Below are 15,627 nucleotides of genomic sequence, written 5' to 3'. Positions count from 1 at the left end.
TGCCACAGGCGGTTGGGTCAGTAAACCTCCCCCGAGCAATGTAACAGAGCTGGTGCCGTGGTAGAGTTACTACCTTACAGCGCTAGAGACCCGAGTTCCATCCTGACTACGGGTGCTGTCTGTATTGAGTTTGTATGTCCTCCCTGTGATCACGTGGGTTTTCTCCGGGTGCTCCAGTTTCCTCCCACACTCCAAGGACGTACAGGTTTGTAGATTAATTGCCTTCGGTAAAATTGTAAATTCCTAGTGTGTGGGATAGTGTTCATGTACAGCGTGATCACAGGTCTGCGAGGACTGTGTGGGCCGAAGCGCCTGTTTCCACGCAGTATCTCTAAAGTGTGCAGTTTTGGTCTCCAAATTTGAGGAAGGATATTCTTGCTATTGAGGGCGTGCAGCATAGATTTACTGGGTTAATTCCCGGAAAGGCGGGACTGTCATATGTTGAAAGACTGGAGCGGCTAGGCTTGTATACACTGGAATTTAGAAGGATGAGAGGGGATCTTATCGAAACATATAAGATTATTAAGGGGTTGGACACGTTAGAGGCAGGAAACACGTTCCCAATGTTGGGGGAGTCCAGAACCAGGGGCCACAGTTAAGAATAAGGGGTAGGCCATTTAGAATGGAGATGAGGAATTTTTTTTCGGTCAGAGAGTTGTAAACCTGTGGAATTCTCTGCCTCAGAAGGCAGTGGAGGCCAATTCTCTGAATGCATTCAAGAGAGAGCTAGAGCTCTTAAGGATAGCGGAGTCAGGGGGTATGGGGAGAAGGCAGGAACGGGGTACTGATTGAGAATGATCAGCCATGATCACATTGAATGGTGGTGCTGGCTCGAAGGGCCGAATGGCCTACTCCTGCACCTATTGTCTATTGTCTAAGTCTAAAGCTCAAGGATGCCTTTGATGGTCTTTGTGATTTATGTAATGCTTTCTCAGTGGCTGCAACATTATTGGTGACAGCTGATTGCCTTGGAGGAAGCTCTCAGTCGCAGAAAACGGCTGACTGTACAAGTGGCAGCCATCTTGGCTGGGTGGATTCCAAGATACAGGAACATAGTGTTGGGTAACGAATGCCCACCAAAGATTAAAACCACGGCTAAGTTGGGGAAAAATGTGAGTGACCAGTTTGAATGATTTTGAAGGCGCTAACAAAGTGTACAGAATTGATGAAGGCTGGGGCCTGGTGTTGCTAACACGGACTTTTATAGGATGGAAATTCGAACGATAAGGTGGGTGCTTCAGAATTTTGATAACAGCACAAGTCGAATGAAAGACACAAGGTACTGCAGATGCTGAACCTTGAATAAAGCACAAAGTGCTGGATTAACTCAGCGGGTCAGGCAGCATTTGTGGAGGAAATGAACAGGTGACATTTCGGGTTGGGACACTTCTTCAAACGTCACCTCCAGTCCCTCCAGAGATGCTGCTTGACCAGCTGAGTTACTCCAGCACTTTGTGTTTTACGCAGGATGATAAGAGAGTTAGGATGTGGGCATGACTTTGCATGGCCATGTTGTTTGTTGGGGTTGCAGGTGGAGATAATGTCTGCAGACATCGCTCCTGCCCAGGAGACAATTGAGGATTTCCCAAGCAACGGGCGGGTTCATACATGCCCCATCTACAGAGCCGTGGAGATCAGAAGTCCCCATGAAATATATGCCTGGCACGTCTTTGGGGGAGGTAGTGGAAGATGTTAAGCATTACTGGAAAGACTGGAAAGAAAATTGATCGGTGAGAGGAAGAAGTCGAGGTCCCAGGAAGAGAGAGGGGAATGACATTCAAGTGAGGAGCGCTGAAGCTTAGAAGAAATATTATTCCTGCTGTAACCGCACAACATTTAATCAGATTGCCAAATCCAGGAACCCGGCCAAGGTTCAATTGGAATGTTTACGTGGGCCACATGCAAGTTACTGTGTCACAACAAGTTTCATTCACATATGAGACAACCAGTATTTTGCTCCTTAGTAACAGGGCTGCAAACAAATACATATGCTGAGCACATCTCAGGGGCTCAGACCAGTCACGTAACATTCAGACCCAGTAGGTCAGACGCACGATCCCTGGTCTGTGCAGAATAAAGCCAATTCTAACTGATGCTTGGCTGGACCTCACTGCAGTGCACTTCCAGCTCTGAATCAGTCGGCTGTGTTCAATTCCCTCTCCAGAAGACACCAGGCACAAAGTCTCTGCCAGTCTCCCAGTGCTGCTCCAGCAAAGATTCCACCATGTAGTTTTAGTTCAGTGAAACAGCATGGAAATGGGCCCTTTGGTCCACGGCACGCACTGATCACCTGTTCACACTAGTTCCATGCAAACCCACTTTCACATCCACTCCAGGGGCAATTTTCAGAGGCCAACTAACCCTACATATCCATAAGTCTTCGGGACATGGGAGGGTACTGGAGCATCTGGAAGAAACCCACGTGGTCACAGGAAGAACGTACAAACACCACACAGACAGCACCTGAGGTCAGGATTGAACCCGGGTCTCTGGCACTGTGAGGCAACAACTCTACCGCTGCGTCCCTCCTGTACCCTCATAGTTGATATTATACATCAATCAATAATTGCCCACCTGATCCCCAATCTATAGGTTTCTTTAGAGTCGCAACATCTAACTGTCTCAACATTGAATGTACTCAGTGACAGAACATCCACAGTTTAGGTGGACGAATCCAGGAGTGCCAATGTTGCCGCTGTGCAAGGCCCTACCAGTTGTGCCCCCTTTTGGAGGAAAAGCTCAGCTGGGGACCCCTTTATTATCCCAAGATGGAACAACAATCCCATGGCAACATTTTAACAATGAGCAGAGTTCTCCTCATAATCCCGGCCAATATTTAATCGCTCAAGCAAAACAATACAGAATGAATGATCACGCTGCTCTTTAAAGGGAGCTTGCGATATTACAAAATGGTTGGAATGTTTCACACATCACAGAACTGGCGACTCTTCAAGAGGCATCGCATCATAAAGTCCAGTAACACGTCACGCATGACAAGGATGTAAAAGTGACACAGAAATGTATCTCCCTGGGCAAGTGATATCCGCCACTCTCTCCCTTTTGCAGCTTGCCCACTGGGTGAATTGTCCCCTGCTGCTCTCCAAGACCTGTTTCTACACAGATATTGGAGAACTTGAGAGAGAAAGGAGTCACTGTTTTGATACACCACCAGGCATGCTAATACAGGTCATGATGACAGTCAAGAGGTTTATCAACATCGCTGCATATTTAAAAGGTTCAGTCATGCCCTTGGATATTCCCAAAGTCTAGAAGATTTGGGCCAGAGTTCAAAACTTTTTATCAGTTATAATCAGCCTTTTGAAAAAAAGTGAAAGTGAAATCATGTGCTACTTTATTCAATAATCAAATCTAGGCCTCATCTTTATGACATTGTTCCAAATCGTCCCCTTGCAAACCAGCGATCATCCTACCTTATATCAGGCACTCTTAACCATGTGTACGAATGTTGTACCAAGGTCGCGAGCAGAACTACCTTCACCTAATGACCTTGGCAAATAATTTGTAGATGCCCAGAATCCCAGGCTTGCTCACTATCCACTCAACCCAGAACTGTAAGGCCCCAGCCACAAATAATTTGACTATTACATGTTAAAGTGATGCATTCATTTATGTCCCAAAACTTCCTGCGCCCATGTGTTTAAAATCTGAAGCCGACTCATCTTTGGTTCCCGTCTGGCTCCATTGAATACCGTGGGTCTGCCGAGAACTTGCACCCCTCCTTTATCTCAGTGTTGAAGAATCTGGCTCCTAAGCAGCCATTCAGTCTTATTCCACACAAACATCCCCACCTGTGAGCCCCTCACCCATTGCAAATAACTGGGACTAGGATTAGGCAGGATGCTGCAGGAAATACAAAGGGAAAGGATATTGGATGTGAAAGGAAGGGAGAACACGAGGGAGAGAGAGAGAACACGAGGGAGAGAGAGAGAACACGAGGGAGAGAGAGAGAACACGAGGGAGAGAGAGAGAACACGAGGGAGAGGGGAAGAGAGAGAGAGAGGGGGAGAGAGGGGGAGAGAGAGGGGGAGAGAGAGAGAGAGAGAGAGAGAGAGAGAGAATTAGAGAGAGAGAGAATTAGAGAGAGAGAGAGAGAATTAGAGAATTAGAGAGAGAGAGAGAGAATTAGAGAATTAGAGAGAGAGAGAGAATTAGAGAATTAGAGAGAGAGAGAGAGAGAATTAGAGAGAGAGAGAGAGAGAGAGAGAGAATTAGAGAATGAGAGAGAGAGAGAGAGAGAGAATGAGAGAGAGAGAGAGAGAGAGAGAGAGAGAGAGAGAGAGAGAGAGAAAATTAGAGAATTAGAGAGAGAGAGAGAGAGAGAGAGAGAGAGAGAGAGAGAGAGAGAGAGAGAGAGAGTGAGAGATGAGAGAGAGAGAGAAAGAGAGAGAGAGAGAGAATTAGAGAATTAGAGAGAGAGAGAGAGAGAGAGAGAGAGAGAGAGAGAGAGAGAGAGAGAGAGAGAGAGAGAGAGAGAGAGAGAGAGAGAGAGAGAGAGAGAATTAGAGGGAAAGAGAGAAATTAAAGGAAAAATGCAAGATAGGGAAAGAAAGTAGAGAAACATGAGAAAAATATGGAGAAAATTAGAGAAAATGAGAAATAAAAGAGGAATATTTGTGTTACTTTGTGTTCTGCTGGAGCCAACACTGCAGTTTGCATGCAGGTTTGCAAGGCTGAATGCTGAAATGGAACCTTAGAAACTACTGCAGAATTTGACCTTGTAAAGAGTCGGCTTGCTTTTATTCTCCATGTTAGCAACATGTTTGTCTGTTCCAGGAGTCTGTGTGAATCCAATACCTACACGTGGCTCCTGCCAACCATTCAGACCTTGAGTCACCGCCCATCCGCTTTTGGGTCGGCCTCGTTTTTGGACCGGGCAGTCCACAGCTTTTACAAACATAATCTGCAGTGCCAATGAATGACTGATCTTTAAATAAAAGCCTACTGTTTCCTCTGGTAGAAATGCTGGGGATAGTTCTTCTAAACCTGTCTTGTGAAAATGTAGCCCAATCTCATTCTCGATGAGCCACTTGAATCCTGGCAGCTGACCCTGGACTCGGCTGAGAAGTCACAATCCTTTCCATGGAACTAGAATTGCCCCAATGAGCCTCGTGGGAGAGTACCACCACAGCCTCTTTCATCTTCTCTCTACAGGCAGACAAAAACGCTGAACCTTCCTCTCGGTGGTTCAGCATAAGTCACACACATGCCCTGGCTAACAGCTGAAACCTGCCCAAAATCAATGTTGGTCACCATGTGTGCAGGAACATGTTTAGCAGGGGTATGGGTTAAAACGTTACCTCTTCCTGTAAACAAGTGGAAGTCTGTTAATGGTCGGTTCAAACGTTTTGACGTTGCCCTGAAGATGACACGGAATTGAGAGACACACGCAGACACAACGCACACACACACACATGGAAACAGAGTGCAAACTGACCCAATCTATTGTATTTATGTTTTAAAGATGCAGCATGGAACCAGGCCCTTCAGCGCACCGTCCACAATGGCCATCGATCACCAGTGCACACGAGTTCAATGTTATCATATTTTCCATCCACTCCCTCCACACGAGGGGCAATATTACAGAAGATAATTAACCCATAAACCCGCACGATTTTGGGTTGTGGGAGGAAACCAGAGCACCCAGAGAAAACCCATCTGGTCACAGGGAGAATGACCCTGTACAGCCAGCATCCGAGGTCAGGATCAAACCCGGGTCCCTGACGCTGTGCGGCATTAATTTTACCAGCGGCACTTCCATGCGACCCATTGTCCAGGAAGCTGCTTCAAGGAGTTTTACAGCTGATGTGCTCAGCTAGAATTCTTATAAACAGCTTCAAAAGAGGAAAAAGGAAATTGGTAGCTGAAACGCAACAGTTTGCTACTGGTCAAAACACACAAATAGAATTAACAGCCACATGTGCAACAAGATGCAAGCTCATTATAACGGAGGCTCCAGGGGTCTCCAGCATTTATTCAATGTTATTGGAGACAAAAACACCTGCAAAGATTGGCAACATGCACGCAAGTCCCCCAAATAATTTGACACGGTGGATAATATAGCAGGCACTCTGAAATCAGAGACACATTAACAACTGTGGAAAATCTTTGATCCAACTGCTAACTTTTTAAAGACCGTGCACTTTTATAATCTTTTTCATGAACTTCGGCCAAACATACAGCTTTATAGGCTTAAAAGCACTGGAGAAGCATCATCACAGTACTGCGACTGGGTTACCAACCTGGGTTAGATGTCTTCAGGTCTCCAAAGCACTCTGGAAGGCTGACAGCACTGTCCACAAAGGCCCCACCACTGCCCTGTTTAAAACACTGCTCCACATCGTTCACAACTGAGCTGATGATGCAGATGGAATCCTCATCAAGATTGGGATCACCAAGGGGAAAAGTGAAACAGGTCTGCGTTATGGAATAGAGGGCCACCTTACTCTTTGTGCACAGGAATAGATAAAGCATTTAGCGACCAGACGGAATGCTTGCTGAACTCACAGGCCCAGTATATGGCCATTTCCCAACCACTACAGCTGCTGGGTAAATTAGTCTCCATTATACTTTACAAAGGCGGTGAGAGAGAAAGAAAAAAAAAGTTGTTTCTGGGCTATAAAAGATCCATAATTTACAATGAGATGGCATGCATAAACTTCCTGCTACAGCAAACAATGTTTTTTCATTGTCAAAGGATATGATCAGTTATTGTAAAGTTCACCTTCATCAAATATAGACTTGGAAAAATAAATGCAAAATCCAAAATGATGATTAAGTGTAGTCGTGGTACACACAACACACAGGTATTTAGACTTTAGACATACAGCGCGGAAACAGGCCCTTTGGCCCACCGGGTCTGTGTCAACCAGCTGTCATCTACTAGTACTACCCTACACACTAGGGACAATTTACAGAAGCCAATTAACCTACAAGCCTGTACGTCTTTGGAGTGTGGGAGGAAACCCATGTGCTCACAGAGAGAACGTATAAACTCCACACAGGGTGCACCCTTAGTCAGGATCGAACCTAGGTCTCTGGGACTGTAAGGCAGCAACTCTACCGCTGTGCCACTGTGTCGCCCAAATGTCAAAAGGTAAAGTTGCTTAAAGGAGGGCAGAAGGAACAGCTTGGTAAATTATAATGAGAAATTTTCAAGTTCTCATCCAGACACTTTTCTACTTGGAATGAATGTTTTCTCACCAGCCTTTCACTGCAGGTTTCAAGCACTCTTTTTCCCTCATGTCTCCTTTAACCCTTCCATGAATTACACACTGGTCCATGAGCAATGGCATGAGCCAGATGGCTCAAAGGCTGCTGCTGTGTTTTATTTCAGAAACATGCAGGACTAGATACATCAGTCAAGGATCACCATGCACTGCAGGCCAACCCTCTCCACTATTTTAAAGCAGTGTGTTGAAATAAGGACCGTGCTGCTATTAAAGTGGCAGACATGCAAGACCTCTGAATATATTACATTTTCTTCCACCAAAAGCTTACTGTGCTCAAGGGGACCCTCTCAAGAGGCAAATAACCAGTGGGGGAAAAAATCGTCATAATGCTAGCAAATTGCTTTTTAAAATGAAAAGTTTAATTCCACACTGGGGTTTGGTAGGTTACTGGGCTGGGGGAGGGGAGAGCCGAATAACTCGAGTCAGGAGGTGGAGGAACAGGTGGCACTTGGCATCAGCAGTGCGAAGGGAGAGCATGCTGCTGGAATCTAACCTCTCTAACCCACAACAGTCACTGCACCAGACACAAGTAACATCACCTTCAAAAGGCTGTGGCAACAGTTTGGCCAATCATTAAACGAGTCAGCGCTGCAATCAGCGGTGAACTGTTCAATAGCACTATTTTTAACATGTTTAAAAATCCAGGGCTTAATTTAGAAGTTAAAAGAGTTGGTAAAATAAACACACACACACACACACAGATCTGCTCTATTTAAATACTTCAAACAGGAGCTGCAAGGACCTCATCTTCTAACGCTCTGCAAAAGGAACACTCTCTTTTCCTAATTTTCCTTCCAACGTCTTTCCAGGAGACAACATCACTGGTGTAGACAACAGTCTCCCCCACTTTAGTGGCCACTCTCCATTCACGGGCCAAATCTAGGTGCAGGAAATGCAATTGCAGGAAGCAGCAGAGATATAGTCAGGCTCTGGTGTCTGGAGGAAGTGCCGCACTGGATAGGAGTCAGGTGTTGATCCTGCTAGTCCTGTATTATTGAGATGAGGGAGGGAATGCACAGCGGGGGTAAAAGCCCCACATCAGCAGGGGTAGGGAGGGGATGCACAGGGGGGGGGGGTAAAAGCCCCACATCAGCAGGGGTAGGGAGGGGATGCACAGGGGGGGGGGGTAAAAGCCCCACATCAGCAGGGGTAGGGAGGGGATGCACAGGGGGGGGGGTAAAAGCCCCACATCAGCAGGGGTATCTGTAGTTAAGACGTTTGTCAGTCCATTTCTTTGGACTGGCGATTCATAACGTGGCCAACAAATCCTTGATTCCCGTGTCAGCCTATATGCACTGGCCTACATTGGCTCTGGTTTAAATACACCTGAAGTTCAATATTCTCATCATTACCTTTACATTCCCTCCAATGTTCTCTCCCTGCTCAAACTCCTGCTCTCCTCATACCACCAATCCCCCAATCCCCCCCATCTCTCGTTATCCTCGGCCCCCCCTCCATCTCCCAATATCCTCACCCTTACAATGCTCCAAATCATTCGCACTCTTCCAATTCCAGTCTATTGGTTCTTCACACAAATGTAAACACAAATTCACATAGGAACTAAAAGCAGAGTGGACCACTCGGCCCCTCGAGCCCCTGCCGCCATTTAATAAGTACATGACTGCACTATAACCTCAATTCCAGTTTACCCATGGTATCCTTTCACCTTTTTGCTTCTCAAGAATCTATCTACCACTGGCTTAAAAATATTCATAGACTGCTTCCACCACCCTTTGAGGGAGAGATGAGGTCTTCCACTCTGGGACATCTTATTGAGGCGGATAAAATCATGAGAGGAATAGATCAGGTAGATGCACAGAGTCTCTTGCCCAGAGTAAATGAATCGAGACCCAGTGGACATAAGTTTTAAGATGAAGGGGAAAAGATTTAATAGGAATCTGAGGGGTAACTGTTTCACGCAAAGGAGGGTGGGTGTATGGAACAAGCTGCCAGAGGAGGTAGTTGAGGCTGGAACTATCCCAATGTTTAAGAAACAGACAAGTACATAGATAGGACCAAACATAGGTTTGGAGGGATATGGATCAAACACGGGAATGTGGGACAAGTGTAGCTGGGACATGTTGGCCGGTGTGGGCAAGTTGGGCTGAAGGGCCTGTTTCCAAGCTGTATCACTCTATGACCATCTGCCCCTTTTCTAAAAACTGGTTGAAAACAAAATTCCGTGGCTCTTTTTTAATCCTTCTACCAATTACTTTACATCGATGGCCTCTGCTTTTAATTGTTTTCTAAAGGATAGAGGTTCTCCCTATTTAATGTCCCCCAGTTTTATATACAGGCAGTCCCGTTATAACTGTGTTTCCAAAACGCAAATTGGATACAAGCATGAGCGATGAATTAGGGAATACAATTGGTTATGACAAGATTTCAATCAGGAACCAGAGAACCACTTAAAGTTACTTTGGAAATTGACAGGCAGAAAAAATGCTGTCTTGGATTTAAACAGTATAGGTGGGGGAAAACCATTTCCACATAACTTCTCCACAGTAATCAGACACCGTGTCTCTTAAGAACATATTTACTACTTTAACCACGGTTGGCCATTGAGATTGATAAACATTCGTCACTATTGCCTCTTGTGCGATGATATTCTGTTAAACGATGTATCATATAGCCTTTAGTATTTTTGGCTTGTAGTAACAAATGTATTGCTATTGAAGATGTATTGCTACTGTTTGCCCATTCCCTCAGATGCAGAGTTCCTCCAGCACTTTGTGTTTTGTTCAAGCACCCAGCATCTGCACTTCCTTGTGTCTCATCGCTATTTTTGAAAATCCCGCAGTGAAATAACTTTGTTCCGAGTCTGAAACTTTCCAGCCCCTCACCACTTTCCTCCAATGACACAATTGTCTTTAGAACGTTATCTCCTACGATGAGGTTGCTTAGGAATGCAACTACAGCATTAGGGCTGAACTTCCTGTACTTCAAATCCCCCTCACCCTCTTCTGCTCCAATGTAAAATACCCCGGCTCATCAATCTTTCCTCAATATTCCAATCCTAGCAATATCCTGCTAAACCCTCTTCACACCCTCTCCAATGCCACTGCACCGAGATGGTGACCAGGACTGCACACACTTCTCAATCTGGGGCCTACCTAGCATTGTACGCATTACTAGCGTGCTTTTTTCTCCAACTTCCTCGTTGACACTGCATCCGACCGAACAAATTTTAGATTTTAGATTTAGAGATACAGCGCGGAAACAGGCCCTTCGGCCCACCGAGTCCGCGTCGCTCAGCGATCCCCGCACATTAACACTATCCAACACATACTAGGGACAATTTTTACATTTACCCAGTCAATTAACCTACATACATGTACATTGGTGTCGACACCAAAACAAGAACCCTGATGCGGCTGTGCTGGTGGCTGGAGATTTCAATAGGGGGAATCTCAAAAAGGTCATGCCCAACTTCCACCAACACATCACGTGTGTCACCAGGGGGGATAGAACTTTGGACCACTGCTACACGCCGTTCAGGAAAGGCTACAAGGCCGTTTCTCTCCCTCCTTTTGGGAAATCTGACCACGCTGCCATTTTCCTGCTGCCGGAGTATAAACAACGGATAGTACGGGAAGCGACAGTGACGAGGGACGTAAAGCGGTGGTCTGACCATTCAGAGGCCATGCTGCAGGATGCACTGGGCGATGTCGACTGGAATATGTTCCAAGAAAGTTCCAGAGACGTCAGTGAGTTTGCGGAAGCGGTTACGGACTTCATTGCCACAATAGCCGATACCATCATCCCCACAGTAAGGGTCAGGATCTTCCCTAACCAAAAACCCTAGGTGGACAGGTCTATTCGCGTGGCCTTGAATGCTCGCATCGCTGCTTACAACTCTGGCCTGGCATCCGGCAACATGGACAACTACAAGGGAGAGTCCTACCGACTGCGAAAGGCAGTGAAGGATGCAAAAAGGAGATACCGGGACAAGATGGAGTCACAGATGGAGCAGCAGGACACCAGGCGCCTTTGGCAGGGGCTACGGACAATAACTAGCTACAGGTCCAGCACCCCCTCAACCGGAAGTGCCGGCTCCTCCTTAGCTGATGACCTGAACTCTTTTTATGCACGGTTTGAGACGGGTAACACCACCAGCTCGCCGTCTAAAAAGAGCACCGAAGGGGCGCTGGCTAGCGAGGCTGGAGGGGGATCCACCGCCGGGGATGTGCACACATTCTCGGTGTCCGAGCATGAGGTGAGGTGGGCTCTGACGTGTGTGAACACGAGGAAAGCTGGAGGCCCAGATGGTATATCTGGGCGGGTACTAAAGTCTTGTGCTACTCAGCTTGCTCCAGTGCTCACCACAATATTCAACCTCTCCTTGGCCAAGTCCGTGGTCCCTGCATGCTTCAAAAGATCCATCATTGTACCGGTGCCAAAGAATGCCTCTCTAGCGTGTTTAAATGACTACCGACCGGTGGCCCTCACCTCGGTTGTCATGAAATGCTTTGAGAGGCTAGTCAAGAAGCACATCTGCGCCCTCCTTCCTCGCAACATGGACCCACTACAGTTCGCATACCGTCCGAACAGGTCCACGGATGATGCGGTCTCCCAGGTTCTACACACCGCTCTCTCTCATCTGGACAGCCAGGGGGGCTATGTGAGGATGCTGTTCATTGACTTTAGTTCAGCATTCAACACAATAGTCCCCAGCAGACTGGTTGAGAAGCTGCTGGAACTGGGGCTTAGCACCCCTCTGTGTGCCTGGGTCCTGGACTTTCTCACCGCCAGGCCCCAAGTGGTCAGGATGGGGAAACACACATCTAGCTCCCTCACCCTGAACATAGGATCCCCCCAGGGTTGCGTCCTTAGCCCCCTACTGTACTCCCTGTACACACATGACTGTGGGGCCAGGTTCAGCTCAAACTCCATCATCAAGTTTGCTGATGACACTGTGGTGGTGGGCCGGATCTCCAACAACGATGAGAAAGCCTACCGGGAGGAGGTGGCTGATCTGGCACTCTGGTGTCAGGACAATAGCCTCCTCTTGAATGTCACTAAAACAAAGGAGCTGATTGTGGACTTCAGAAGGGCTAAACATCCAAGGACGTACACGCCACTGGAGATAAATGGGTCTATTGTGGATAGGGTGAGCAGTTTTAAATACTTGGGAGTCCGCATCACAGAGGATCTGACGTGGGCATAGCACATTGCTGCACTGGTGGGAAAGGCAAAGCAGCGCCTTTACCACCTCAGTCAACTGAGGAAATTCAGAGTGTCTCTGAGGATCATTCATTGCTTCTACTCTGGGGCTGTAGAGAGCATCCTGTCCGGCAACATTACAGTCTGGTTTGGGAACAGCTCTGCCCAGGACAGGATGGCCCTGAAGAGAGTAGTGCGTTCGGCAGAACGCACCATGGGAACTACACTCATCCCCCTGCAGGACCTATACATCAGGAGGTGCAGATCCAGAGCAAGCAAGGTCATGAGGGACCCCTGCCACCCCAGTAACGGACTGTTCCAGATGCTACGATCAGGCAAACGCCTCCGCTGTCACGCTGTGAAAACGGAGAGGATGAGACGGAGTTTCTTCCCACAGGCCATCAGGACTGTCAACTTGTATAACTCCAGAGACTAAATTTTTGTCTACACTATTTATTTTTAGTAACTTATTAACTTATTATATGCTGTAACTGTAATTCTTTTGTGCACAATCTGCAGGCATTGCCACTTTCATTTCACTGCACATCGTGTATGTGTATGTGACAAATAAATTTGACTTGACTTGACTTGACTTGACTTGTCTTTGGAGTATGGGAGGAAACCGAAGATCTCGGAGAAAACCCACGCAGGTCACGGGGAGAACGTACAAACTCCATACAGACGGCGCCCGTAGTCAGGATCGAACCCGAGTCTCCGGCGCAGCATTCGCTGTAAGGCAGCAACTCTACCGCTGCGCCACCGTGCCGCCCACTGTGAAATTAGAAATTTACTGATCTGTGCAAGTAGTCTCGTATATCGCTAGGGAAGCTTTGGAAGTAATTTTCCATTGCTTGAATTCACTCGCCAAACTCTGGTCGATCCCAGAGTAAGGAAGATCAGTTATTTCAGCACACTGTCAGGAATGGCGAGAGCAAATGGAACCTTTACTCATTGGTAAGTTGCTGGGGTTCCCACCCGTTTCCACTCAGTGCCAAACAAAATCAATGCTAACTTGCCAATTTAGAAGGGACCGACTGAGCAACACACCACACTATTGCGGCTGGCACAAACACCCTGACCACACTGACCAAAGCTACATCACAAACCCAAGAACAAAAGAGGTTTCACAACTGGGTAGTGGTGTCTGCCTCTGAACCTCTCAAGCCTACCGCCCCACATCTAGATACCCTGACCCAGATCATCTACCAACCTCAGCTCTCACGTCAACCTCCCACTGGAAGGAAGGCGATTTGCTGTGATGTTTCGGTCCTGGTGCATAAGAATATTAAATACTCTCCACTCTTGACTCAGAAATGATGACCCCCATTACTGTTTGCGAAGAAGACAAGACCAAGTGCTGGATTAACTCGTAGGGGCAGGCAGCATCCTGGAGAACATGGAGAGGCGACTTTTGCATTGGCACACTTCTTCACCCCCGACCCAAAATGTCACCTATCCATGTTTTCCAGAGATGCTACCTGACTCACTGAGTTACTCCAGTACTTTGTGACTTCTTTTGTAAACCAGCATCTGCAGTAACTTGTTACTGTCTACTGTTTGGGAGGAGTCTGATATAACTCCAAAAGTTAGCTTTGGATTATAGCAAGAAGTTTTTGTTTCTTATTAAAAACCTGATAATGTTGTGGATATAAATCCGCCAAGCGCAGGAAGTGTAAGTAACCGCCAAATCCTTCCTTTCACAAGGACACCGTACTGCAAGCAGGTTCAGGAGGGAAACCTCTGCTGCCCACCTCCCGCTGTTTCACCCCCCCCCCCCCCCCCCCCCCCCTCATCGGGCACCAAAATAATCCCACTGTTCAAACACTAGAGCTATTGGTTACTCCTTACAGTCACAGGAAGCACTCCCTGAGGTGGCGGGAAATGACAACAACAGAACTTCAAAGCAAGCGAGCCGCCCGTTAGTTAGGCCATCCCAAGCACAGGAAGTGCTTCTCCAGTGAACAAGACTGATGCAAGAGTCATCAAAACAAACAGAACACACCACAGCATCCGGAGATAAATTATAGCATTCGGCTAAATAAAACATGTTGGTCAAAATTCTACTCTATTCGCTAGTTGGAATGTTTGGATCTATATGGGGGCGTGGCTGTGTTCTGCAGCTGCGGCTCACCGGCAGTCTCTCTGTCTTTTTTTTGTTTTTGTCTATTGTCATCGTTTAAATGTATGTTTTGATCTATTTTTAACTCTGTTTATGTGGGGGGTGGTGGGTGAAACCTTTTTTCTAATCTCAACGGAAATGCGACCTTTATCGTGTCGTATCTCCGTTCGCGCTACGGCCTAACACCGTGGAGTCGGCGGCCTCCAGCTGGGATCGACCTTGAAGACTCCGGTCGCAGGGCCTGGACTTACCATCTCGGAGGCTTCGGCCGTGGGCCCTGCAGACCGCAACATCTGGAGTTCGCAGGTCCCTGGCTGGCGACCGGCTTTCGGGAGCTCCAGCCGTAGCAGCTTCGACCGCCCCAAAGCGCGAGGTTTGATTGACCCGCTCGCAGGCCCCTCATCGCCCTGCGTGGCCTGGCCGCTGCACTCTCCATCGCCCGGTGGGGGCTCAGGACCTTCATCGGCCTGCTCGGCTCGGCCCTGGGACTTTCCATCGCCCGGTGGGGGCTTCAAAAGTCGGGAGCCTCGATCGCCTCGTGGCACCACGGGAGAAGAATGAGGAGGAGATAAGACTTTTCTTTGCCTTCCTTCACAGTGAGGGTGTGCCTGGAGCAATCACTGTGATGGCTGTTTGTGTTAAAATTGTAATTGTGTGTCTTGTGTTCTTTATTGTCTACTGCCGGACCCTGACGTGAGAGGACGCTGGCGCTATTTGTTCGCCGCTTCTCCGTCAGGATAGTTCGTCTGTTTGTTTTTATGTCATGAATGTTTTTGTAAAGCATCTTTGAGCACTTGGAAAAGCGCTATATAAAATAAATGTTTATTATTATTATTATTATTATTATTATTATTATTATTATTATTATATTTATAGCTGCAGAGTTTCCTGATAATTTCATCATACAACTCCTCACTCTCCCCTTCCAATGTGTTTAACAGCAATCTATTTAAGCATTCACAGAAAAAAAAGAGAAGAAATCCTTTCATTTCAGTGCTCCTCTGCCTACTTTTACCAGCAGTGCCCCAGAGGATATCTTTTCACAGTCACAGATTCCAAGAGCATTACTACTGGGTAATCAAACTATCCCCCCCG

The 15,627-nt window shown here is 47.1% G+C and overlaps 1 protein-coding gene across 1 annotated transcript in view; it reads right to left on the bottom strand.

Moving 5' to 3' along the window:
• Positions 1-15,627, bottom strand: part of smad3b (SMAD family member 3b) — an 89,685-nt gene that overhangs the window by 28,571 nt on the left and 45,487 nt on the right. The gene's annotated exons all lie outside the window — the stretch shown is intronic.

This window comes from Rhinoraja longicauda, chromosome 33 (genome assembly GCF_053455715.1).
Source record: "Rhinoraja longicauda isolate Sanriku21f chromosome 33, sRhiLon1.1, whole genome shotgun sequence".
Taxonomy (NCBI): domain Eukaryota; kingdom Metazoa; phylum Chordata; class Chondrichthyes; order Rajiformes; family Arhynchobatidae; genus Rhinoraja; species Rhinoraja longicauda.
Note: the sequence above shows the minus strand (reverse complement) of the source record. Positions and strands in the feature narration are given on the sequence as shown.